The 24,827-nt window shown below is 39.2% G+C and overlaps 1 long non-coding RNA gene across 2 annotated transcripts in view; it reads left to right on the top strand.

Moving 5' to 3' along the window:
- Positions 1 to 24,827, top strand: part of LOC139013138 (uncharacterized) — a 129,448-nt gene that overhangs the window by 92,901 nt on the left and 11,720 nt on the right. For both annotated transcript variants that reach the window (XR_011471939.1, XR_011471938.1), the window contains exon 4: positions 16,864 to 16,973. This is a non-coding gene — a long non-coding RNA (uncharacterized lncRNA). The remainder of the gene's footprint in view (positions 1 to 16,863; positions 16,974 to 24,827) is intronic.

Raw genomic sequence — 24,827 nt, 5'->3', positions numbered from 1 at the left:
CTGATAAGGGGTTAATATCCAAAATTTATAAAGAACCTATACAACTCAACACCAAAAAGAAGAAGAAGAGAGAGGAGAAGGAGGGGGAGGAGGAGGGGGAGGAGGAGGGGGAGGAGGAGGAGGAGGAGGAGGAGGAGGAGGAGGAGGAGGAGGGAGGAGGGGGAAAGAAATTCAATCCAAATGTTATCTCTTCTGGGAGATATTCGCAAGAAACTCTATCTTGACACTTCGCTATCCCTGTAGCCATCACCCTACCTATTCTTTATAATCAGACTTCTTTGGAGGAGGTTATTCTTGATGACTCTAATTCCTTGCTTCACATTTTTCCCATAGCACACTGTAAACTATTGATTCTTGCCATTACATTATTAAATTGACTAGAAAAGGTCACCTGAAACATCTAAATGCACCATGATATTTTGTGGGTATTTTTATTGTATAAATATATGTAACACGAAAGTTACTGTTTAATCACATTTGTGTTCAATTCTGTGGCATTAAGTACATTCACAAAGTTAGGCAAGCATCACCACTATTCATTTCAAGAAATTTTTCATCATCACAAAAAGTCTGTATTCATTATACAAGAACTCCTCTTTCCCCTCTGCCCTCAGCACCTGGTAACTGCTATCCTACTTTCTGTCTCTATGAATTTGCCTATTCTGTATACCTCACATAAGTCATGTGATATTCGTCCTTTTGTGTCTGGCTTATTTCACTTAGCATAATATCTGCAAGTCACATCATGTTGTAGAATGTATCAGAATGTCATTTCTTTCCAAGGATGGATAGTATATAATATGTATAGATCACATTTTGTTTACCCGTTTGCCAATTGATGGACATTTAAGTTGTTTACACCTTTTGCCTATTGTGAATACTGCTGCTATGAACATCGGTTTACAAGTACCTGTTTCGTTCTGCTTTCAGTTCTTTTGGGTATATACCATAAGTGAAATTGCTGAATCATAAGATAATTCTCTTTAGGAACTGCCAAATTGTTTTCCACAGCGGCTGTGCTATTTAATTCTGACAACCAATGCATACAAGTTTCAATTTCTCCACATCCTATCCCATATTTTTTATTTTCTATTTTTATGGATAGTAGCCACCCTAGTGGGTATGAAATGTTATCTCTTGTTGTTTTGATTTGCATTTCTCTAATGGCAAGTGATGAGCATGCTTTCATGTGCTCATTGGCCATTTGTGTACCTTCTTTAGAGAAATGTCTATTTAAGCCCTTTACCCATATTTGAATTGTGTCATTTGTTTTGTTATTGCTGAAAATTGTCATTTTTAGCCCTTTTCTTATTTGATCTCTTTGCAGCATTTGCCCCTATTCTAACTGGAATGATCTCCCCCTCTGACTACATAACTTCATTCTTTTCTATCTTTTCTCTCCCTACTTTTATCTTTTCATACTAATTTCCTCACTATCTCTTGCTACATTTAATCCCTACCCACGTTAACATTTATTGAGCACTTTGTATGTGCCAGACACTATGCTAAGTGTTTCATGTGTGTTCTCTCCCTTCATGTTTAAAACCACCCATTAGGGAGGTGGTGTTATTGGAAATGCCATTATATAGATATGAAAACTGAGGTTCAAAGAAATAAAGTACTTTGCTTACGTTTACTGAAGTGATTAGTGAAAGAGCTAGCATTTCACCCCAGGAAACTGATTCCAGAGTTCGTGCTCTTTAGACTGTCCTATCTAGTTCTATAGCATTAACCACTAAATTAAGCTAATTCAGCCCTATATAGTAAGTTATATAATTGAATTTTATGGTTACAGAGTATGGAAACTGGGTTTTACAACTTAAACTGAAAAGAAATTTGTGGTAAGGATCAGAAGTAATTCACATAATTAAAAGGAAAGCTGGAGAATTGGGCTTAAAACGACAGAGATCTAACTGGATTGCACCACCCAGGCTGTAAGAACTGAAGCGCAGTCTCATCAGGGCCCAGCCACTTGCATGAACTGGCTGCCAGTTGTTTAAGCAACTTGGTCAAGACTGAAATTCCAGAGAGCAAGCGTCATATTGGTCTGGCTGGGACACATGCCAAGCCAATGGGTAGGAAAGACAAGAATAGAACACAGTGATTGGCAGTCTAAACCTGGCTGTATCCAAGTGGGAAAGGTTCACGCCCCCAGAGCAAAAAAAGAAACAATGAATAAGTAGATGTAAAATAACGAGTCTATACCTCCAATCTTTAGTGTTAGCCCAGACCCCTCTCACCTCCAAACCTAAATATTCAATGACTGACCATTTCTACTTAAAGTCCTTAGTACATTGGTAACTACTTGATCCTTTTTAATTGGCTAGAAGTCTACCTTACAGATATTTCGCTACATTTCTCCCTCTGGACCAAAAAATATGTCTCTCTCTCCTTCTTGGACCTATGAGCTCCTCCATTGGATTGTATTCTTTTTTATACCCTCTAGCACTAACCACCATGCCATGCATGCAGCCAGTGCTCAATTAGTGTTTGCTGCTGAAGACTGAACCAAAACTTGAGGGGAACTAGTATATCAGACATTCATGAAACAAAATATTTTGAACAAAAAAAAAGACCTTGAAGTTTTAGTTGAATGGAGGTACAATATGAGCCATAAGTGTTTTATAAACTGTCATAGAGAAGAGGTGATTGTAATTGTGTCAGTAAAATTCTGGTGAATTCAAGAAAAAAATAGGTCTATGGTACCTAATGCTGATTAGACCACATCTGGAGTATTATTACTATTTCTCATCAGCACATTGTAAGGATATTGAAAAACTTAAAATGTTTGGAAACTATATCAAAAGAAAAAGGTTAATTGAATAGGGAATATTATAATGGAAAAGAGAAGAATTAGGAGGTTTGATCCCTGTAATTTTTCAAGAGTCCCATGAAAAACAAAAATCTAGACTAATCTGTATAACTACAGATAGAATCTTCAAAGAGTTGTTCATAAATGGAATAATCTGTTTTATAACATAATAAGACCTCTATGACTAGAAATATTCAGAAGGTATGCTAACAAACCTCAAGGTATTGTTTTAAGTGATAACATCATTGCTTAGTACATTGACTAGATTAGATGTCACAGACTCAAATGTCCTTAGAAACAAGGCAGCAATTAGTTTGCAGGAATAAAGTAGGTTGTGTATAAGACAGTAGAACATGACCGATGTCGCTCCAATAGATTTAATTTTAAAAAAGACAGAACATATTGGGGACTGTCATGGGGACTAGAAAACATATGCCTGCCTGGAGGTGTTGGAATTTATTCATTTTTATAGTATGATGAAAATCAAAATTGACAAAAAAAGAAAAATTATTAGGATTACTATTAATTCTAATGAAATTACTAAGAGTTCGGTAAATGTAAAGATGCTGTAGTAGGCAGAAAAATGGCAGAATCTATAAATATGTTATTTTAAGTAGCAAATAGGACTTTGCAGATCTGAATAATTGGCATCTGAAATCATTTGCAGTTAATTCATTCAAATGGCTGGACCTTGAGGTAGAGAGTTTATCTTGGACTATCCAAGTGAGCCAATCTAATCACATGACTTCTTTAAAGTGGAGAAACACCCAGTTATAATCAATAAGAGGGAGGTGTGACTAAAGAATAGGGGTCAGAGAGATGCAACATTGCTTGCTTTGAAATGGAGAAAGGGGGCCACAAGCCAAGGAAAGTGGGGGATTCCTAGAAACTGGAAAAGGCAAGTAAGAAGATTCCCCATTAGAGTCTCCAGAAATGAATGCTTTCCTGTCAAAACATTGATTTTAAGTCTGGGAGACCCATGTGTGACCTCTGACCCACAGAGCTATAAGGTAGTAAACTTGTGTTGTTTTATGCCACTAAGTTTGTAGTAATTGTTACAGAAGCAACAGAAAACTAATATAGAGCTTAAAGTTAAAAGGACAGTGTGTGAGAAAAGAGTCATTTACAATCTAGTACAAATGCCTGGCAAACAACAAAACTTCACATTATATTTAATATGTATATTTCATATATAAATCATACAATACAATTTATTTGATGCTGGAGACATACCCTATGACTGGCATTATGCATCTAGCTATCTGGGAAAATTTTAAAAGAAATGCAAAGGAATATAAAGCAAGACCCCTGCCTTCCCAGAGAGCAAATTTTTAGATAATAGCTCATAAAACAGAATATAATCAAAGGCCAAATTACATATTATAGTAAGAAGAAGGGGCTATAAATGTAATTATTTCATATATCAGATTTTCCAGACTTAGCTAAATTTCAGATATCTTGATTGGCTATAAATATAACCATAAAAAGAACTGGAAATTCCTCCAGTTTAGATCTAAAATTTATTTCCTATATGGAAATGACAAATCATGTCAGACAACTTGTCCAGCTTTTTGGCTTAGAAGCTATAGCCATGACTGTAGGAAAGTGGGAGTGAGTGAAGTTCAATAGGGCTGGAGATGTCAGAAGGGTGTGTGTATGTGTGTGTGTGTGTGTGTGTGTGTGAGAGAGAGAGAGAGAGAGAGAGAGAGAGAGAGAAAGAGAGAGAGAGAGAGAGACAGAATTTGATTGTAAATTAAAAGTAATTAATATTTTAAAATATGAAATACATTTCCTGCCTAAACTTTTAGGAAACAGCTTTACATGGCTGTAAGTGAAAGGTGGAGTTAAAAGTGAGAAGGAAACACAGTTTAATAACCAAGTAAAAATAACCTTTGTGAATTTGTAGGTTGTCTTTATTTATGAAATAGTAGTTTCCCTAGGTTTGGAGTGTATAGAACTGAAGTTTTGAAACAGCTGGTTTGGATTTTTGATTAGGAAAGCAGTGAGTTTAGATAAATGGAAGTACAATGATGTGAGTTTGCAATAGGAGAGGCCAGTTGATATTATACATGGTAAATTTCCCAAAGAGGAGTTGAACTTCTCTGATTGAAGTTTCCAATGTAATAGCCAAAAAGGAGGAAGGAAGTCCAAAGTTATAAGGAGGACCACATCAGCAGAGCTAATCCAAAGAAAGTGGACAGTATACACTAAGGAGCCCACACTCTGGAAAGTGGGTGGCATTTGGGAGTGCTGTGCTCTCTAAAAACTAATGTCAGAGGAGAACATTAGATCAAGGCTGTTAAGATGAACAGGGGGGCATAGGACACTTTCATTCACGTTAAGCTGGAGACTTTGCAAGTTCTTGCAATGACTTCAAAAGTCACCTCTTTGTAGTTAAATGGTCCTTTTTGTCTACTTAATGCCCGTTAAAAATAGGAGCATAACACCCATTTTTAGTGAATGATTAGCTAATAACTGTTTACCTTGGCTTTCCACTGCATCTCCAATTCTTGTGTTTGGACAGTCCAGAAATGATAACTCAGCCTTGGTGGTCAGCTGCACATTCCTGAATCAATAAGTCTAGGGGATTTTTTGGTTGCTGTTGATCTGCTTCTCTTCCCTCATCACCCACATCTGGTACTCACTCACATCCCCATGACTGATCGCTACTCCTCCAAGATTATGCTCACTGCCCACTGCTCCACTGTGCATCTCAACACCCTTGATCTGATGAACTCTCTCCTCGGAAATTAGTTTTTAGAGATCACTGACTGGAGAGAAAAAAAAGCTTACTGTAAATAAAAACTCTCCAGTTGACACTAAATGAGAAAGACGTGAGTTCAGAGTCAGAGAATTTCATTAAATTGATCTCAACTTACACAATCAGAAGGGGTTTTCAAAAGTGCTTTCCTACTCAACTTTCTAAAAGTACAATTTTTTTCCATTTTAATGGGAAATTCATATTTGATTGAAAAAAATGGAACATAGCATTCTCAGTTCAATGTTTCCCAGAGAAGCTTGTCTTTCACTGGATCACATGCTTAATATAAGTTCAAAGCACAGACTTTGGATAATTTGGATGTTGCTGTTTGCCTTTGCCTCTTGTTTTTGTGTGAAGGAAATTCTAGCCCCTGTGTAGGTGGTGGGCAGAGGAATATTAAAGGATGATAAAGATCAGAATGGGGTTGAGGGGAGAGAGAGAACATGATTTATGTAAAAAATGTCCAAAGAAGATCCGAGGACCTGGAATCCAGAGGGCAAGTCCTCAGAAAGGAAATAAGTGATACTTATTCTAAGGAGAGAAAAGAACCAATAGATATTGGAACATAAACCTTGACTGGATACAGAGAAATTCTGAGTGAAAAAATTATACTGGCCTTGACCTCTCATGAAAGAAGAAATTGGAAGATTGTGCAGAGTTGAGGTTTCACAATTAAGAAGAGTGAAAAAGGTTAGGAAGAGCTGCCTTAGAAATGCATTTAAGAAACATAAAATGGAGGTATTAACCCTGAGGGCCCCAGGTGATGGCAGAGGGCTTTGTGACTAGTAGGAGGTTCAATCAATGTGGTTTCTAACTTCACACAGTTCAGGGATTTGTTAGACACAGCGAAGGTCACAGAATGAAGTATCAGGTACTCAGATTACCAGTGAGAGAAACCCAATTGCCACAAGGCAAGAGCCAGAATTTCACATAAATCTGTTGTAATTAATAGTTTCACAACTGTCTCTCCCACTTACTTTTATGCCCCTGAGGCAAAGTACACTGATCAACCTAGTCAGAGTTGGCCCTTAATAAATAGTTGCTGAAGCATAAAAGAAAGAAAAGAGGGAGAGAAGGGTAGTAGGACTTTTAGTGCTTTTATTTAGAACCAATGGTTATATTGTCATCTATGTTATTTGAAAGTGTTCTCTTTTATCAATGTATAAATACCGACAACACATTTAGAAACAAAGTAATGTTCAGTGGACTGTTTTTCAATCTCTCATTTACTTTCAATGAAGATGTTAAAAGCATGTTGATTGTATATTAAGTAGAGAAAAATCATAGAAGGCAATCAATAAAATGTCCATAAAGTTTTCATTCTTAAGAGGATGTGAAGTCTCTTTCTGACAGCGACATCAAGAAGTCTGTTAGTGAAAAATGATAAGAAAAAAATGGCACAGTTTATTATCATTACCAATGATTTGTTAAAAAATAAATCTGTCTCACCAGATCTTTGAGAAATGTCTTATAGTTACGACAGCAATCTCAGGTACTGGGTAAAATGTAATTCTGCCTATCAAATATGTTCTCAGATAATTCTTCAGAGAAAAATGGTGTTCGTTATTCAGATGATGGTCCATCTGCATAAAGGGACAGTTCAATTAGTGATTTCCCGCCCACCTTCTGTGCTGTTCCTTGCTTGGCGAGCTGCTGCTCTGCTTCCACTCAGGCTGCCGTGCAGTGCCGAGGGCCTAATGTCAGGTTGTGGTTTTTTTGTGTGTTTTTTTCCCTGTGTATTTAATTGTACAAACACGCACACACATATACGTATACCCTAATGTCAGGTTTTAATCATCTGGCTGCTATGTCCTACTTTAGATAACAGGCAGGCCCGGTCAACAATTGCTAAAATATGACCAGGGCAATCTATACTCCAGGTCCACTATCTTTTACAGGTGCCTTACTATTGAAAGCACCTATTTTTTTTAAGCTTTAATATTTTTTAAAAAAAAACTTTATTGTTGAAAGTATTACATATGTCCTTTAGTTTCCCCCATTGACCTCTTCTAGCCCAGCCCTACCCCATACCCCAGGCCTTCATCACCCTATTGTCCAGGGGTTATGCATATATGCATACAAGTTCTTTGGTTGATCTCTCCCCACCCACCCACCCTCTCCCACCTTCCCTCTGAGATTCTACAGTCTGTTTCATGCAACAAAGCACCTATTTTGAACTTGATTTTCTAAGTCAACTCAAATTTTATGTGATTCTGCTTGATAAGCCCTAGGTATTTTGCCACATTATATGTGGAACTTACTTTCTCTAGTCTGGTACAGAGTCTTATAAGCAATGCATACAACAAGGCATGTAACTTATAATTTGCTATTGACCTACTTTCTGCCCACTTCTAAAATTATCTAGTCAAAATGTACTAGGCTATTCCAGGATATTCTGAAATTTTATCAAATCTTTAATTCTTGGCAAGAGAAATTGTAGTCAACCTTAAGAAAAGAATGCTTAGAGAAAATATTCAATGACTGATCCCCTATCAAGCAAAAATGTAAGCAAGAAAATATGTGATGATGGCAGCTAGCTATCTACAAAATAGAATGTGTATTTAAATACTTCCATTATTTCACAAAGGAAAAACTTTAAGATGCAATTATTCTCAGATGTTTATATATGCATATGACTATAGTTTAAAGTCATGCTTTCACCTTCTGTCAAGAACACTCTTCAGTCTGAAAAGGTCAGATAAGAAGGAACCAAAACCAAGATAAGTGTAGAAATTATACCTATAATCGTGAAAGAACTTAAGTCTCATGTTCTAGACAAAATACATTTGACTATTTCGAGGGGCGGTGGCTGGGGAATGTAAATGAGTTCTGTGAATTGAATTTTTGAGGGGCCAGGTAAAACAGAAGAACCATTGTGGTTCAATTTTCCAAAGAAGAGAGACAAATTCCACAAAGCATAAACCAAAAGACTCAATATGTGTTTTGGGCAAGATTCTTGACTGCATTATTAAAACCTTGCTTTGTTACACATGAAAAGAAAGGAGAGGTGATAAGGAATAAAATTATCAAATATTAAACTAATTGTTGGTAAATTGAATGAATGACATAAGCTGGACATATCATGATTGCAGCAAGATGTTAGACAATTATTTTATAACATTCTGTCTTGCATTCAAAACAGAGGATTATAATTTGACTCAAGGAAGTTAGCTGGGTTTAAATTGGGTTGAACAACTGTGGTAAAAAAAAAAAATCAGTGTTGACCTAAAGGGAATTCCAGGAGTATCGATGGTATCTCATTCGATACTTTTACCAGTGGTTTGAATAGTATTCTTAGACAACTCTGAGGGTGCCTAAACTGGGACAGACAGCAAATACCAACGTGATGGAAACAGGACATAAAGGATCTCAGTTGGTTTAATGAGCCAAATCAAACAAAAATGAAACTTAAAAGAAATAAAGAGCTTTCCACATGGATTAGAAGGACCTGGACATTATTATGAGAGAAGCTAAAGAAAGATTACAGAATGAGGAATAAAAAGCAGGGCATTTTGGTTAAAGGATAGTATATTAACTTCCCAGGACAATAACAAAGTACCAAGAACTGAATAACCTAACAAAAACTGGGTGACTTAACAGAAATGTGTTGTCTCACATTTCTGGAAGCCAAGGTGTCGCTGGGCTGTGATCTCTCTGATGGCTCTAAAGGAGAACCCTTCCTCACTTTTCCTATCTTCTAGTGTTCGTCAAAAATCCTCGGCTTGTAGATGCATCACTTCAGTCACATGGCCATCTTGACCCTGTGTCTTCACATCTTCCCTCTGTGCGTGTCTGTCTCCATGTCCTAATTTCCCCTTTTCATAAGGACACCAGACACATTGGATAAGGGCCCGCCCTAATGACCTCATTTTACTTAATTACCTCCTCAAAGGCCCTGCTCCCAAACAAGGTCACATTCTGAGGTACAGGGGGTTAGGATTTCAACATATCTTTTGGAGAGGACACAATTTAACCCATAACAAACAACTCAGTGTGAATTGACTGTAATGTGCCCATAATGAAAAGCGTAACTGCACAGATCAGGAATAAAGGGGAGAGCTCTGCCTCTCTGGTCAGAGGATACCTGGGGAGTTGCAATGAGTTCTGGGCCTTTAATAGACAATCAGGATGATACAAGAACTTGAAACCAAATCATTGGGCCACAGTTTAGAGGAAATGGGAATGTTTAGCCTGAGGAAGAACAGGCACAGGGGGAAATGAACGCTACTTTCAAATACATGATCAGCTGGCTGGAAGTAGAACTGGAGTTGTTTTTCTATGGCTCTGAAGATAGGATTATATTACTGAGAGAAACTGATTCCAAGGATGAAAAGAAAATTCTGAAAGGTACCACGTCCAAAGGCAGTTGTAATTTCATGGAAATACTGAGTCCCCTATGCTTGGATGTCTTCAAGCAAAAACTCAACACAGAGGGAGGGTGCTTGAAAGGGAATGGTAGCTTTGAGAAATAGCTTATATTATGAGTCTTCTGACCTGAATATTAGAGAATTCTATGAAATTAGTTCTTTTAAGTAAAGACTGTTAATGCCCAAAGAAATGTATAATATCTTATAAAGATATGGAATGTGCCGACCAAAATTTAAGATTGTTTTCTAGTAAACAAAATAAGGAGGAAAGAAAAATGAGCAGGATGAGATATTTTAAACACACAAATAAAAAATAGATGGTTTAAATAAATTCTTCCTTGCCATTTCTAACTTCTGGGTATGTCAAAATATACCCAGTAAGAATATAGAAAAACCACACAATCAAATAAGGAAAAGCAAAAACTTTATCCAAGTCAAAAAAAATTTTAAAATAGAAGCAGCATTTCAACTTTTATAGAAGAAATATGAAACATGAAATCTAGAATAAGAAATAGAAAAGTCAATAAGTACCAATATCCCCCCACCCCAATACCCAGGAACATAGAGAAAACAGGGAGAATAGATACTATCTGGTGAAGGAACTGATTTATCTGAAAGAAATTTGGAGCGAGGAAGAGATCAGTGAAGATGGACCAATAGACGGAGACTATCTGGGCAGCACAAATGGCACCAGGTTTGGAAGTAAATCGAAGACCAAGTGGTCTTGGCTTGGCCACCAACCAGCTGCAAAAGCTCCCACAAAACACTTCTTTGCTTCTCAGTTTGCTCTGTTATTAAAACATAAGCAAAATATTAGATGATGTTTTAACAATTCCATCTAGCTATAAAATTGAAACGCTGGGGGAGAAACCAAGATGGCGGCATAGGTAAACATAGGAAATTGCTGCCTCGCACAACAACTTCAAAAATACAACTAAAAGACAAAACTGACATCATCCAGAATCACAGGAAGGCTGGCTGAGTGGAAATTCTACAACTAGAAGGAAAGAGAAAAGCACACTGAGACTCAGAGGAGGTGCGGAAGTAAAGTGCAGAGGTATGGAGGGGCACGCGGAAAGGGTTGGCAACTGAGGACATGGTTGTCTTTTCCAATCAGGAGGGAATCTCAAACTCCTGACTGCTCTGAATTCCAGGTCTGGGCGAGTCTCTGGGGACCCAGAATCATACGGGGAGAAACTGGGCTGTCTGGCATTGGTCGGAACTTGAGGGCAGTTTTCTCTCAGAGGTGCTTGCAGCGATTACTGGGACACTGAGACGCAGGGCCTCTTAGGGTAGGACTGAGGATCAGCCATAGCTGTTTGCTCCGCCCTGTTGATTCCCTGAGACCCCACCCCACCCAAGCTGTGCCCAGAGGCTTTTGCATATGAAAGGCCTGGCCCTTTGCAATCTGAAAATTACCTAACAAACTGCAACTGGGTCAGAGAGACCCAGAACTTCCAAAAGAAGGCCCAAGGCCCCACAGCAGCTTGCATTGCTTCACAGCTGGGCCTCATCTGGGCACCTCCAAACCCCAAACAAGGAAGAGGAATCTGCGTATCTCTCCATAGCTCCTGTTGGGTAGCCTCAGGCAGAGGCTAAATTAGCACCTCCTTAGAGATCCAAGAGCCAGTGTACCCAGTGATAAGAGTGGGACCATCCAGATTACAACTCCTCAGATCCATAAGGGACACACCCAGGGGGCAGACTCAGTGGGCACCAAAGCCCCACTGAAGCAAGTCTTGCCCATAAGGGTGTCTCCAGCACAGAAGTTCTCCCACTGCAGACACAGCTGATTCTCACAGCCAATTGGCCTGGAGGTCAATTCTTCCCAGTGATACCTACAACAATCAAGGCTTAAGTACAACAAGACTGTGCACAAAGCCCACAAAGGGGTGCACCAAGAGTGTCCACCTCAGGTAATTGGGGAGGCTGAGCCACTGGGCCCTAGTGGACATCTAGCACAGAAAACCACTCTATCAACACAGGAAAGCAGCCAAAATGTGGAGACAAACAGGTCACAAATGACAGAAATGGAGGAAAGCAAACTACTGGATATAGAGTTTAAAACCACACTTATAAGGTTTTTCAAGAATTTTCTAGAAAATGCCGATAAATTTAGTGAGACCCTCAATAAGTCTAGTGAGACCCTCGAGGATATGAAAAAGGACCGACTAGAACAGTGATGGCGAACCGTTTGAGCTCAGCGTGTCAGCATTTTGAAAAACCCTAACTTAACTCTGGTGCCGTGTCACATATAAAAATTTTTTGATATTTGCAACCATAGTAAAACAAAGATGTATATTTTTGATATTTATTTTATATATTTAAATGCCATTTAACAAAGAAAAATCAACCAAAAAAATGAGTTCATGTGTCACCTCTGACAAATGTGTCATAGGTTTGCCATCACTGAACTAGAAATTAAGCATACACTGACTGAAATAAAGAATAATATACAGAGATCCAATAGCAGACTAGAGGATCACAAGAATCAAGTCAAAGATTTGAAATACAAAGAAGCAAAAAACACCCAACCGGAAAAACAAAAAGAAAAAAGAATCCAAAAAAATGAAGATAGTGTAAGGAGCCTCTGGGACAACTTCAAGCATACCAACATCCGAATTATGGGGGTGCCAGAAGAAGAGAGAGAGCAAGATATTGAAAACCTATTTGAAGAAATAATGACAGAAAACTTCCCCTACCTGGTGAAAGAAATAGACTCACAAGTCCAGGAAGTGCAGAGAACCCCAAACAAAAGGAATCCAAAGCAGACCACACCAAGACACATCATAATTAAAATGTCAAGAGCAAAAGACAAAGAGAGAATCTTAAAAGCAGCAAGAGAAAAACAGTCAGTTACCTACAAGGGAATACCCATACGACTGTCAGCTGATTTCTCAACAGGAACTATGCAGGCCAGAAGGGAGTGGCAAGAAATATTCAAAGTGATGAATACCAAGAACCTACAACCAAGATTACTTTACCCATCAAAGCTATCATTCAGCCCTAACCAGTTTGGCTCAGTGGATAGAGCGTTGGCCTGCGGACTGAAGGGTCCCAGGTTCGATTCCAGTCAAGGGCATGTACCTTGGTTGCGGGCACATCCCCAATAGGAGGTGTGCAGGAGGCAGCTGATCGATGTTTCTCTCCCATTGATGTTTCTAACTCTCTATCCCTCTCCCTTCCTCTCTGTAAAAAATCAATAAAATATATATATATATATATATATATATATATATATATATATATATAAAAAAAGCTATCATTCAGAATTGAAGGTCAGATAAAGAGCTTCACAGATAAGAAAAAGCTGAAGGAGTTCATCACCACCAAACCAGTATTATATGAAATGCTGAAAGGTGTCCTTTAAGAAGAGGACGAAGAAGAAAAAGGTAAAGATACAAATTATGAACAACAAATACACGTCTATCAACAAGTGAATCTAAAAATCAAGTGAATAAATAATCTGATGAACAGAATAAACTGGTGAATATAATAGAATCAGGGGCATAGAAAGGGAGTGGACTGACTATTCTTGGGGGAGAAAGGGGTGTGGGGGGTGCGGGAAGAGTCTGGACAAAAATCGCACACCTATGGATGAGGACAGTGGGGGAGGCGGGTAAGGGCAGAGGGTGGGGTGGGAACTGGGTGCAGGGGAGCTATGGGAGGGAAAAAGAGGAACAACTGTAATAATCTGAACATTAAAAAAAAATTTTTAAGTAAAAAAAAATTGAAACTCTGAAAAATAGCTACAGGTAGATTATGAGGAAATACTTTAACACAATACAGGCATAAGAACATTCAACTTTAAGAGACAAAAAAATAAGAAAAGCCAAGGTAACTGCTTAAAATACTGGAACTGAAAACAATGGATTAAAACAATAATAATAGGTACTGTAAGTGGAGTTGGGCTAATAAGCCAAATGTCTACAAAGATTGTTTGAGGTTCATGAAAAATAAAAGGGAAGTCATTGAACAGTTACCATATTATTATAAAGTTTTAGCTTTGTATTACCAATGAAATTATGAGTACTTCGTAAGCAGCTATTTACAAATATTTCTATAAACTCACTTAGGTGTAATATATGTCTGTTACCATAGTCAGAGTGCCAGAGAGTCTCCCCCATTGGCCAAGATGGCATGAGGGAGAATGGGTGTTTCTTACACTGAGTGCACCAAAGGCTAGAAATATGAATGGACCGGACCCAAGCCCTCCAAAAGCTAGAAAGATGGACAGGGCCCAAACTCCCCAAAAGCTAATGAGAAACAAAAGCCCTCCTCTCCTTATGCCTATAAGAACTGGAGGCTTGAGCAGGAAGGGAAGATGGTTTTTCAGACAGGAGTCCACCATGCTCCCAGGACCCGATTTCTAAATAAAACTTCTTTCCATTTGCACCAGCGCCTGTCTGACCAGTTAGGCTTTCTGTTGCAGCAGGCAGCCCAACCTGTGTTTTTTGCTTACATTTCTAAGCTTGAGAATATGGGTTTGGCTTCCAAGTTTAATAATACCACCTAGGCAACATGATTTAGGATTAAGTTCTCACCTACTTTTTCTGCTATAGCAAATTTTATAAAAATTCTCCACTATAGTCAATTCAACACATATTAATAACTAATAAACCTTGCCAGACAATTTTTAAATCTAAAGAAAGACAACATAAATGAGCTAATGTTTATTTATAACACAGAATAATACATATAATAATGTAAGAAGATGCAAGAAAAATATTTAAAGAGGCAGTGATGCCGGGGCAGGGTTTTGAAGTATCAGTAGGAGTTTACTCAACACAAAAATGGATAAACATTTCATTCAGAATGTTCAAAGGCATGGAGCAAGAAAAAAAATGAAAGATTTGGAACATTACAATTGTTTAAATATTTCTGAAACAAAATACTAGAGGAAGACAATAGCAAAGGTGAAACAGAAGGAGGCAGCTCCAAAGGGCATTCTGGGTCACTCTAGTAAACAAAGCCTTTTTCTTATGGGAAGTAAAAAGGCATTAAAAGATTTTGAGCTCTTCAGTGACAGGCTTATATTAACGTTTCAGGAAGATGATTCCAGCTGAAGAGTGGAGGGGAAATATGAGCTGGAGGGGAAGTGAGTGGATAGACAGGGAAATAGATGGGAATGAACTGAGTTAACACCATGGCAGAAGAGGTTTTGGATGTGGAATTGGTGAGACTTGGGTAACCAATGAGACATCTCAATCCTGCTGTAGAGCCAATCACAGAGAGGGACCACAGAAGGAAAAACAGGTTTCTGGGTAGAAGGTCCAGTATGGACCATGAGTGAGTTTGAGATGCCCAGAAGATGCTATACTATCTTTCTCCTGTCTAACCCTTGGACATTTGAAAAGCCTATTTTTAGAGAATAAGAATACCTAAATATCTGGGTTCTTTTATTAATTAAATGTCTGTTTAAGAAAACATACTTCCCCCATAGTAAAATCAAGCACCAGACAATAATGAGTTACATGCTGCCAAAGGTATCATCTAATCAAAGACCAGTTAATCAAATGCTTTGTGAATAGAAAATAACTGTATATGTTACCTAAATCATCAAAGTTTAAAGAATAAGAATGCAAAAGAAACACTAAATAGCAAAACTGAACACAACTTTATCTTCCAAGATTCAAAACCTATTAAGATACCTTTGATGTGTTGTTATGGGCCTCACTCAAAACTGTGCATGAAATGTGCTTGCCTTTTCTGGATGCCGAGTCAACTATCCTGCTCTGTGGAAAGGTCTGGACTTGGTTTGGATAGAAGGCTCTGAGGGGTGACAGCATCTGTAACAGAGGCAGGGGACAGTGGGCCAAGTTTGCATTCCCCTTCAGCAATGTAGAGCCAGACTCATAGGAATGTGGTCAAGCCATAATGCTAAGTTTGACTGATATATGCTGTAGTGGGAAGGCCACAGAGTTGCTGCAATGTGTGTCCATAAGTCCTATGAGAAAAACAGACTGAGCAAATGGTATTTCCAAAAGTCACACATTGGCAGGCTGACAGACACTAACGCATTTGGGTAGCTATGGCCAACCCAAAGTTTTCTTGCATAATTAGTAGATTTGGTATTCTTGAGAAAGGACATTTTCCATGAAGAGCTTGCTTTGAAGGCAGATTTTCACTGCCAGGTCTCCTGGGAGAATCATTTTTTCCAGTTCTCACTTTTGCTATCTCTGACTCATCTCTCAGAGCTTAAGGGAAAACATTCTTAGGGCAGGAACATGTGGGGGTCCAGATGGAACTTTTTTAGTGACTCCAAATGTCCCCTACGACCAGAGCTTCACTGAAGTTTGCTCCGGTGTGATGATCCCAGCTCTGGGCTGCCTGCTGGAGAGGAGGAGAACAGGTGACGCACAGGGGCCGGCAGAGAACGGCTTCACATGACCTGGCAGTGGTCCCTGAGGTCTGGAAACCCTGTCATTCCTGGGAGGAAGTAATGATTTACTCTTGAGAGAAGAAGTAGGAATAACTCATGAACAATGTGGGGTGGGGGGTCAGGAGTGAGAGGAGGAAGAGAAGATTATCCGGACACCTTAAAAATGACTAGGAAATACCAAACACGCCTGGGTGGCCTTCCTAAATCCCTGCGAAAACAAGCCCCACTAAAATTGGCTAATGGTGGAAGCAAATATCGTCCAGCAGAACAGACTTTGACGGACTTGGCCTCTTGAATTTTAAGAGCATTCAGGGAAAACACATTGACCCTCTGATGCTGCAGTGATAAATTGTTATCTTTGACTTCTTGTTGCAACTGGTTATTTTAATCTTTCCAATTCTTTCTCGTTCCTTATCGCCACCTCAGGATTACATCGATCCAAGTGTCGGTGGGTGGGATGGGGGGTTCAGATAGTGGCAACTAGCTTTTGTCTGGTTTGTTAAAGATGACCCACATTTCTTACCAATAAACTCTCTTTCAGACCACTGAGCAGTAAATTCTCAGGATCTCAGCTCAATCTGTCAGCGACCTTAGCTGAGAATGATTTTCTTCACCAAAGTTCAAGGAGCGAATTAAAGCTACTCCTAACAGGTGAGCCTGGCAGAACACTGCCCCTGTGTCTGAGCACTGACAGCATAGCCTGCCCCTGGAGGCCGCACTGCCAGGGTTCCCGTAGCTTCGGCACTGCATAAATTATATAGAAGAAAAATAAATGGCTTCTCCTTTGGGGGACTGAAATTTTCTGATTTTTTTTTTTTTTTTGTGAGTGAAAACATTTCACTGTTCTATAAACAGTCTCCTATGGCCCTGGTTTTATTTTAATTACATGTATCCCTCTTTATTTTTTTTTTCTTCCTGCAAACCTGAGCAGTAAAGTATTGCACATTTAAAAGAAACCACATACAGAACGAAAACACATTCTTGGAATGAGACGTTCTGAAATAGCATCTACATGTTTCTTCGGACCGGTGTTGACGGCTTCCATATATGTTGGTTTAGAATTACTCTCTGCAGTTGGGCCAGCTTGGAGGGGGTTGGGAGAAGCGCCCATTCTTCTTCTGCGGGGTCTAATAGGCTCTGACCTATTGCCTGTGAGTAAGACACAGGCTCCAGGAAAATTTTCTTGGAATTCTGGTCAACATCCTACTAAAATATAAAAGATTCTTATTTCACATTTGTAAGTCATAGGAAGATACAGTTTCTTATTAGCGGCTAAGATTCCAACTATGGAATAAAAGGCTCTGTTCCCTTGAGTTTGATTTTACATATGAAAATTTCATATACATATATATATATATACATACATACATATACACACACCTATATACATACACATATATACCATATATGTATATACATTTGCTTTTATGTTATCTTTTGTTAGATTTTAACTTCTTAACTCCTCAAAGGCAACTAATAAAAAATAGTTGATGAACATATTTTGTGTAATATAAAAATTATAAATTTGAAATAAAAAGATTCTCTCAGTGTAACTCTGTTGCAATGGGATGGTAAGTTCACAGAAAAGGACTTCAACGATAGCACTTTTTTGGGGCAAAATCCATGGAGAACCAAATCACAAATGGTTGCAGCAGACACTACCAATCACAGGAAGCCCAAAGGAACAAAATCTCCATTCGAAACACAGCACCCAAAGCATAGATTAGAGTAACCCTTTGTATTCCCAAATGGCTTTGGAAGAATGTGCAACTTTGAGCGGTGATGTCCTCGTGCCTCTGGAGGGATGCCATTTCTAAGTGATAGCCATGGCCCTTCCACAAGAGACAGCCTGTGTCTCCCAGACCACCGCAATTATGCCTCGCCTTCCTGGCCTCTGCCGCAGCGTGGGTCAAGATGCCACTGCCCACTTAGAGCACTCTCTTGTTTAGAGTCCCAAGGGGATGGTCAATACCACATATGTGAAGTTTAGGGAAACCCACTAGGAAAATGACCCAGCATGATTCAGAAATAGTACAACAGTAAAACCCAATGTATAGTCTGTATTTTCCAGTAGTTCTATATATGTGAATGTTCCAGAAAAACAAGACACATTTTTCAAGCATCAAAATACTTTTACATATGATTAATTTGATCAAATAAAATCTGAAGTGCTATTACACTCTCCCATGCTTTCTGTATTTCTTAGAAGAACTTTACCCTTGTTAACAAACTGGCATTGTGATATTCTCCTGTTCACTAAGAACATCCCTGATCTGCTGCTATTGTATTTCCTTTAGATCTCTTACCCCTATCTTCATATGCCCTCGGCTTTAGCCAAAATCTCTTTCCATCCCTTGCTTTTGGACGGGCAGCCTTTCTAGGGCATGTTTGTGGGCTCTGGTCCCCATTTCCACACCTGAGTTCTTCCCAGCTTTCCTGACCCCCTGCACTAGGGTACCCCCCCTAAGCCCCCTTTTCACTCAGCTACTGCTAACAGGATTCCCCAAGTGAACGTTAATTTTTTATTTTTGTTCTGACATTTGTCACTCTCTGTCTCTCGTTATGATTATTTAACATTTACATAAGATGCTGAGAGCAAGAGCCACATTTTATATATCTTAGTTTACCCTGTTGTGCCTTAAAACAGTACCTGGGACTAATAGATATTTTTATAAAAACCCTTTGAAGACATTTATTGAATGAATTTACAGAAGGGTCCTGGCTAGCCAAAACTAAAATTCAATATAACGGGGAAGTGAACGCAAGTGAACCTCACCCCACTTACAACTCCTTGGTCTACACCACAGTCATACCTAGCGGCTGACAGTCGCCTTGAAAAACACACTCTAACCATGTCCATGCCTTACTTCCAGTGCGTGAAGTAGAACCTGGCTCATCGTGGGTGTTAAAAAACAAACAAACTCTAAATTTTGTAACCTATGCAGGCCCAATTGAACTTTTTCTTGGCTGATTTTAATCACCTCATCTTAGAGGCCTTTAGTCCTCAGCCTCAGAGTAGTAAGGTATTGGTGACTGCGAAGATTATGGGAAGGCTGAATTATGGACGTCTAGGAGAGATGATGGCCACTGTCTCACCTCTGCTCCAAGTGGCAACCACTGCATCTTGCCTTCTCAGGTTTAAGTTCAGGAGAGATAAAGACGCTTGTGGAAAAGGATTCCAAGATTTTTAGAGACGCGGCAGCAATACTAGAGAATCTCGGGCTCCCTTCATGCCTGGAAGTGAGGCCTGGAATGTTTCTCAGGGATCCTGAACTAAAGGGAGACACCTCTCAGGGTGTTGTAGGAATATACACATGGGATATATGCAAGGAAATAGCGTAACTACATAAAAAGGTGGCTCTAATTAGCTGATAAAATTTGGTTTTAACTATTTAACATGACATCATTTGCCCAAGAATATGTGTGGAACCATTTGAGAAATGAATGAAAAACTGAATTCTTAGAAAATCATTTTTTCCTTGTAAGGTGTTAAATATTTTAGTAAATTCTAATAGGAAAAAAAATTTAATTAAAGAGAGACAGAATTACCGGGGAGTTTAGCAACCAATCTGAACCCCTTGCTTTGCTAAAGAGAGAACTTTCCAGGCCTGTGGCTAATTTTTGACTGAGTTGGGACCAGTAACCAGGTTTGCTGAGGCCTAGGACTGTAGCCTTCTCTGTACCAGAACAGACACTCCTAAAGCATGACATGGAAGTCAGTTTTGTTTGGAGCCAAGCTGGAACAAGAAAAGAAGTCTGTCTATACTGAAGGGAATCAGGCCCTGAGCCATGATGTTCAGGTCAAGCCAGTCAGCATTAACAACTCCTACAGGAACAAGCCAACTATTTTCCATTCTCATTAAAAGAAAGTTAGAACTACTAGTATACAGTGACTCAGAATTTTGATTTTTTTTTTCTTTAATGAAAGCCACTACAAAGAGCATACTTCCCTTGAACCATCACATCGCTAAGCAAAATAACTTTGAATTTTATGAACTCTGAGAGGCATTTATTTCTCTGACTGTTTTTAATTCAGGGGGCGGGGGGAAGGAAAAAAAGAGAGAAAATTCATGGATAGCAATAGAATAAGGATAAGTGTATCTGGAAATTTTCATTTGGCAGCTGAAATTCTGCTTTAAAACCAGAATATAGCCCTAACCAGTTTGGTTCAGTGGATAGAGCGTCGGCCTGTGGACTCAAGGGTCCCAGGTTCGGTTCCGGTCAAGGGCATGTACCTTGGTTGCAGGCACATCCCCAGTGGGGAGTGTGCAGGAGGCAGCTGATCAATGTTTCTCTCTCATCAATGTTTCTAACTCTCTATCCCTCTCCCTTCCCCTCTGTAAAAAATCAATAAAAATATATTTAAAAAACAAAACCAGAATATATATACTAGTATAAGTTACAAAATTACCATGCCTGTTTAATTGCAGTGATATTAAGCCCTTCAATCATTCAACAAATGTTTATTGAGGGCCAGTATCCTGTCAAGAATTAGGCTAAAGATAGAAAAATCACAAGGAGCCGATTGAGCTAAGTGCAGGCCAGGTGGAAGTGGAGAGCGTGGAGGACTTCTCTGAGGAGCTCAATCCTAAGGGACAGTACTTATTAACCACATGAGGTCTGGGGTGCTGGACACTGCTGACAGAGGCAACGGAAAGTGTAGCGTTTCAGGAACAGAGAGAAGCTCAGTGCCTGGAGTGCTGAGTGTGGGGAGGTGTGCAGTGACAAAGGAGGCCGGGGGGCGGGGAAGAGAAAGGTCATCTCAGGAGTTTGAGCTGTATGGCCAAAGGTGATGGGAGCTATCAGAAAGATCAAGAAAGTGTTACATGATATGATTTATGTCTGAAAACATAATCTTAAATCGCTCTTAAACATAAGAAAAGATGATCAGTTAAAACTCAGAGGTACTGCTTTTCACCTATCAAACTAGCAAAAAGCAAGTTTGAGTAGGGTAGAGAAATAGGCATTTGCCACATTTCTGGCAGGAGTAAAAATAATTTGGCAACGTATTAAAATCGTAAACACACATACCTTTGACCCAGCACTTCCAATTCTTCTGCAATTACTCTCCCACTAGTATAGAGTGACATATATACTGCTATATTCATTACAGCATTGTTTGTAATAGCAAAATATCAAAAAACTACTAAATGTTCATTAAAAGCAAGCTAGCTAACTACGTTTTATTAGCTCAATATGATAGAAAATCTCGCACTTTAATAAAAAAGAATAACTTCTTTATATGGAAAGGTTACCAAGATACATCATCTATTTTTAGAAGTAAATACAAAACCATGAATATATCATAGTATCTTCATGTAAAAAAGGAAGACATATTATATTTTATTGTATAGTGTGTATAAAGTATCTCTGGAATAACAAAAGTTCTTACATGACTGACTGTATTGAAGGGACCTGAGTGGCTGGGAGGTGGGCATAGAAGGGATTCTTTTCAGTGAATGCCACCTTTTGTGACCTTTGCCCAAAGAGTTTCGTGGAGTGATGTGGGCAGAACCCATAGTGCAGTTGAGGACTGGATTGATTGGACATGCAGGACATGAAACCACTTTGAAGGAGTCTGGCTGTGCAGGGGGAGAGTAATAGGGCATGGTTTGGAGTGGGGGTGGGGAGCAGTGTCAGATCAAGAAGTTTCTTTTGAACTGGGGACCAGACTTGAGCTCGGACAGACACAGATGAAAAATAATAGGATAAAGCAGATACTTATAAGACAAGGGTAGACATGAAAATATTGCAAATTTCCAAACAAGATTTAAAAAGGAAAATCCAGGAATTATATCTTTCTTTCTTTTCTTTTTTAACTACCCTCTATTGTCTTTAGAATAGTGGTTAATAACAAGTCGGACTCACTAATTTTTTTTTTTTTTACCATCTGATGTCATGGTGCCCAGACTCATGTTTTGGATTATCTCCCTTCATTAAATGTTAAGTATCACATGACCCAGACAAAAAGATATGCAAGAACAGACAATGTATGCACATATCAAAGCAAGATCACAGAGGCATGCACCTACTTTAGCAAGTGTATGCAGGAAGCCCACCAACCTTCCATCTCTCCTGTCTCAGGAAGGGCAGGGAATGTTGCTCTTCCCTCCACCTCCTGGCCTCCACTGTCAGCCCTGGCTTCGGGTGAATCCTTCACCAAGGGCTAAGCTTCCAGAAGATCCAGCCCAGTCTCCGTGTCAGAGGCAGGGTACAACCCCACGAATTCCTTCCTAAGTGTTTAGTGTTTTCTGTGCCCCAGCATACTAATCCCCATTTCTGACATTTTTCAAGTGAAAAATTTGACTCACACTCCCCCTAGTGACAGCCCTAGGAATGTCTTTCAATGACCATAACCATACCTCATTGATAGCAAAGAGAAAGAGCTAGCCTGAAGTGTTGATTGTTACAGGAAAATGCACCTTTATTGCCCCCACTCCCTGCCTGACACATACGCTAACATTGCTTTCTGTGAACAGGAAGAAGTATTTGTGGAGCTGAATATGTAGACATTAATAGATTGGAGGGGATTCATTTCGGTCAGTGTAATGGAGACAACACTATATCTTCCTTGTCTTATGAGGAGGCAGGTGTTAGAAACAGGATGACTCTGCATATATAAAAAGGAGAAGAGAGAAGAAAGGAATGGAATATGCTAGACATGTCCCAGTTTGCACTGCTGATCCCAAGGCTGAGATAGTGTGATCACTACCACTTTTAAGTTTAACTTATGAAACAGAAATCCTAAGGTTTAGTGTACTAAGGGTACAGGACCTGTGAAAGATGGCTTGAGGGGACAGTAATAGCAGTGATTAAATATTTGTAAGGCTGACATGTGGAAAATTAAACTTCTTGTTTGGAACAACTCCAAATGAATAATGCTGAACCATTCATTGAGGGTCAGTTTAAGAACTGATGAGTACATAGCCTTTCTCTCCAGAAAAATATGTTTTCACACTTCATGGATTGTCGCAGAAAAAAATGTAATGGCTAATAAACATTGAAACAGATGCTCAATCTCACTAAAAATGTCAGGCCAACCTAACAGGAATCTACTCTGTTTTCCCGTTCTATCTGGAAAAGATCAAACAATTTAACAATGCAACGTATTGTCAAAAGTGTGAGGGGAAAGGCACCCTTATGCTATTGATGCATTATAAACTGGTGCCTTCTTTTCTGAATGACACTCCATTGATCACGTATGCTATGGCTTCAGTTCCCATCTCTAGGCCCATCCAGCTCAGACCTCTCTTGAAGCTTTGAATATGAACCGTCTTCACTTGGCTATCCTAAAGGTTCTGCAAATCCAACATGTGCAAGAAAGAACTCCAAAACTCCCACAGGCGGCTCTCTCTGGAGCATGCCAGCATCTTTCCCCACCCACTTGCCCTTTCCCTTGCCTCTCTCTTTCTCTTAAGCTCCAAGCACCCTTCTTTTGCCTTTGTAACTTGTTTCTTGAGCCCATTTCTTCTACAGCTCACTTTTACCACCTTCATGTCTTTATAAATAAATGTTCTCTTGAAATAAAAAAGAAAAACTCCCACAAACTATTGACCCCAGATAGTAGGTAGCACTCCCATCCATTAGTGTGCGAGTCAGACATCTCAGAGGCATCCTTGACATTTCCCTCTAACCACTTCTCCCTGCTTCCCATGTCACCACACCAAGTTAAGCGATCATCATTTCTCACCTGGACCCCTGCGATAACCTCCTAACGTGTGTGGTGTGTCCTAACACCCTCTCTGTTCCTAGGATGAATTATCTTCCTTGCAGTCAGAATCATCTTTTCAAAACTTAAACCTTATCATGCCAAAACTGCTGTTTAAGTCCTGCAATTGCTTTTAAGATAAAGACAAAAATCTTTAATGCAGCCTGCAGACTCTGCACAGCCTGACTTCTGATTACATTTCCAGGTTCCCCTAACTGATTCTCTCCATCTTCTAGCATGCTGGCTCCCTTCTCTTTCTTTAAAGCTACTTTTCTCCCCTGTCAAAGCGCTTTTTCATATGTGTTTCTTCTGTTTCAAAGTATCTTCTCCCTCTCTTCATCTGGTTAACTCCTATTTAGGGCATAATCTCAATTCCCAGAGGAGGGTGTCCCTGTCACACCAGTTCAGCTCTGTTTTCTTTTGTTACTTTATATATGAAAGCCTAGAACTATGTCTTTTTTTATGGTACCTAGAGCAATTTGTAATAATGCCCTAATCTATATGATTATTTTAGTTCTATCTTTTCCTGCTACTAGACTATAACCTTCATGATGGCAGAGACCTTGTCTTTCCTAAAGTGTGCCAGTGGATCTTGAATAGCAAGAAGTAAGCACTGTGTGTGTGTGTGTGTGTGTGTGTGTGTGTGTTTGAGAGAGAGAGAGAGAGAGAGAGAGAGAGAGAGAGAATGTGAGAAAGAAAATACAAAAAAAAAGGTTAACAGTGGAAATTTCTAGGTAATGGACTTAGGCATGATTTTTCCTTCTTTTATATTTCTGTGTTTTATATACTTTATACAA

The sequence above is a fragment of the Myotis yumanensis genome, unplaced genomic scaffold (genome assembly GCF_028538775.1).
Source record: "Myotis yumanensis isolate MYYU_CA2020_CCGP unplaced genomic scaffold, mMyoYum1.0.hap1 SCAF_6, whole genome shotgun sequence".
In the NCBI taxonomy this organism is placed as follows: domain Eukaryota; kingdom Metazoa; phylum Chordata; class Mammalia; order Chiroptera; family Vespertilionidae; genus Myotis; species Myotis yumanensis.
This window is presented reverse-complemented; position numbering and strand designations above follow the sequence as displayed.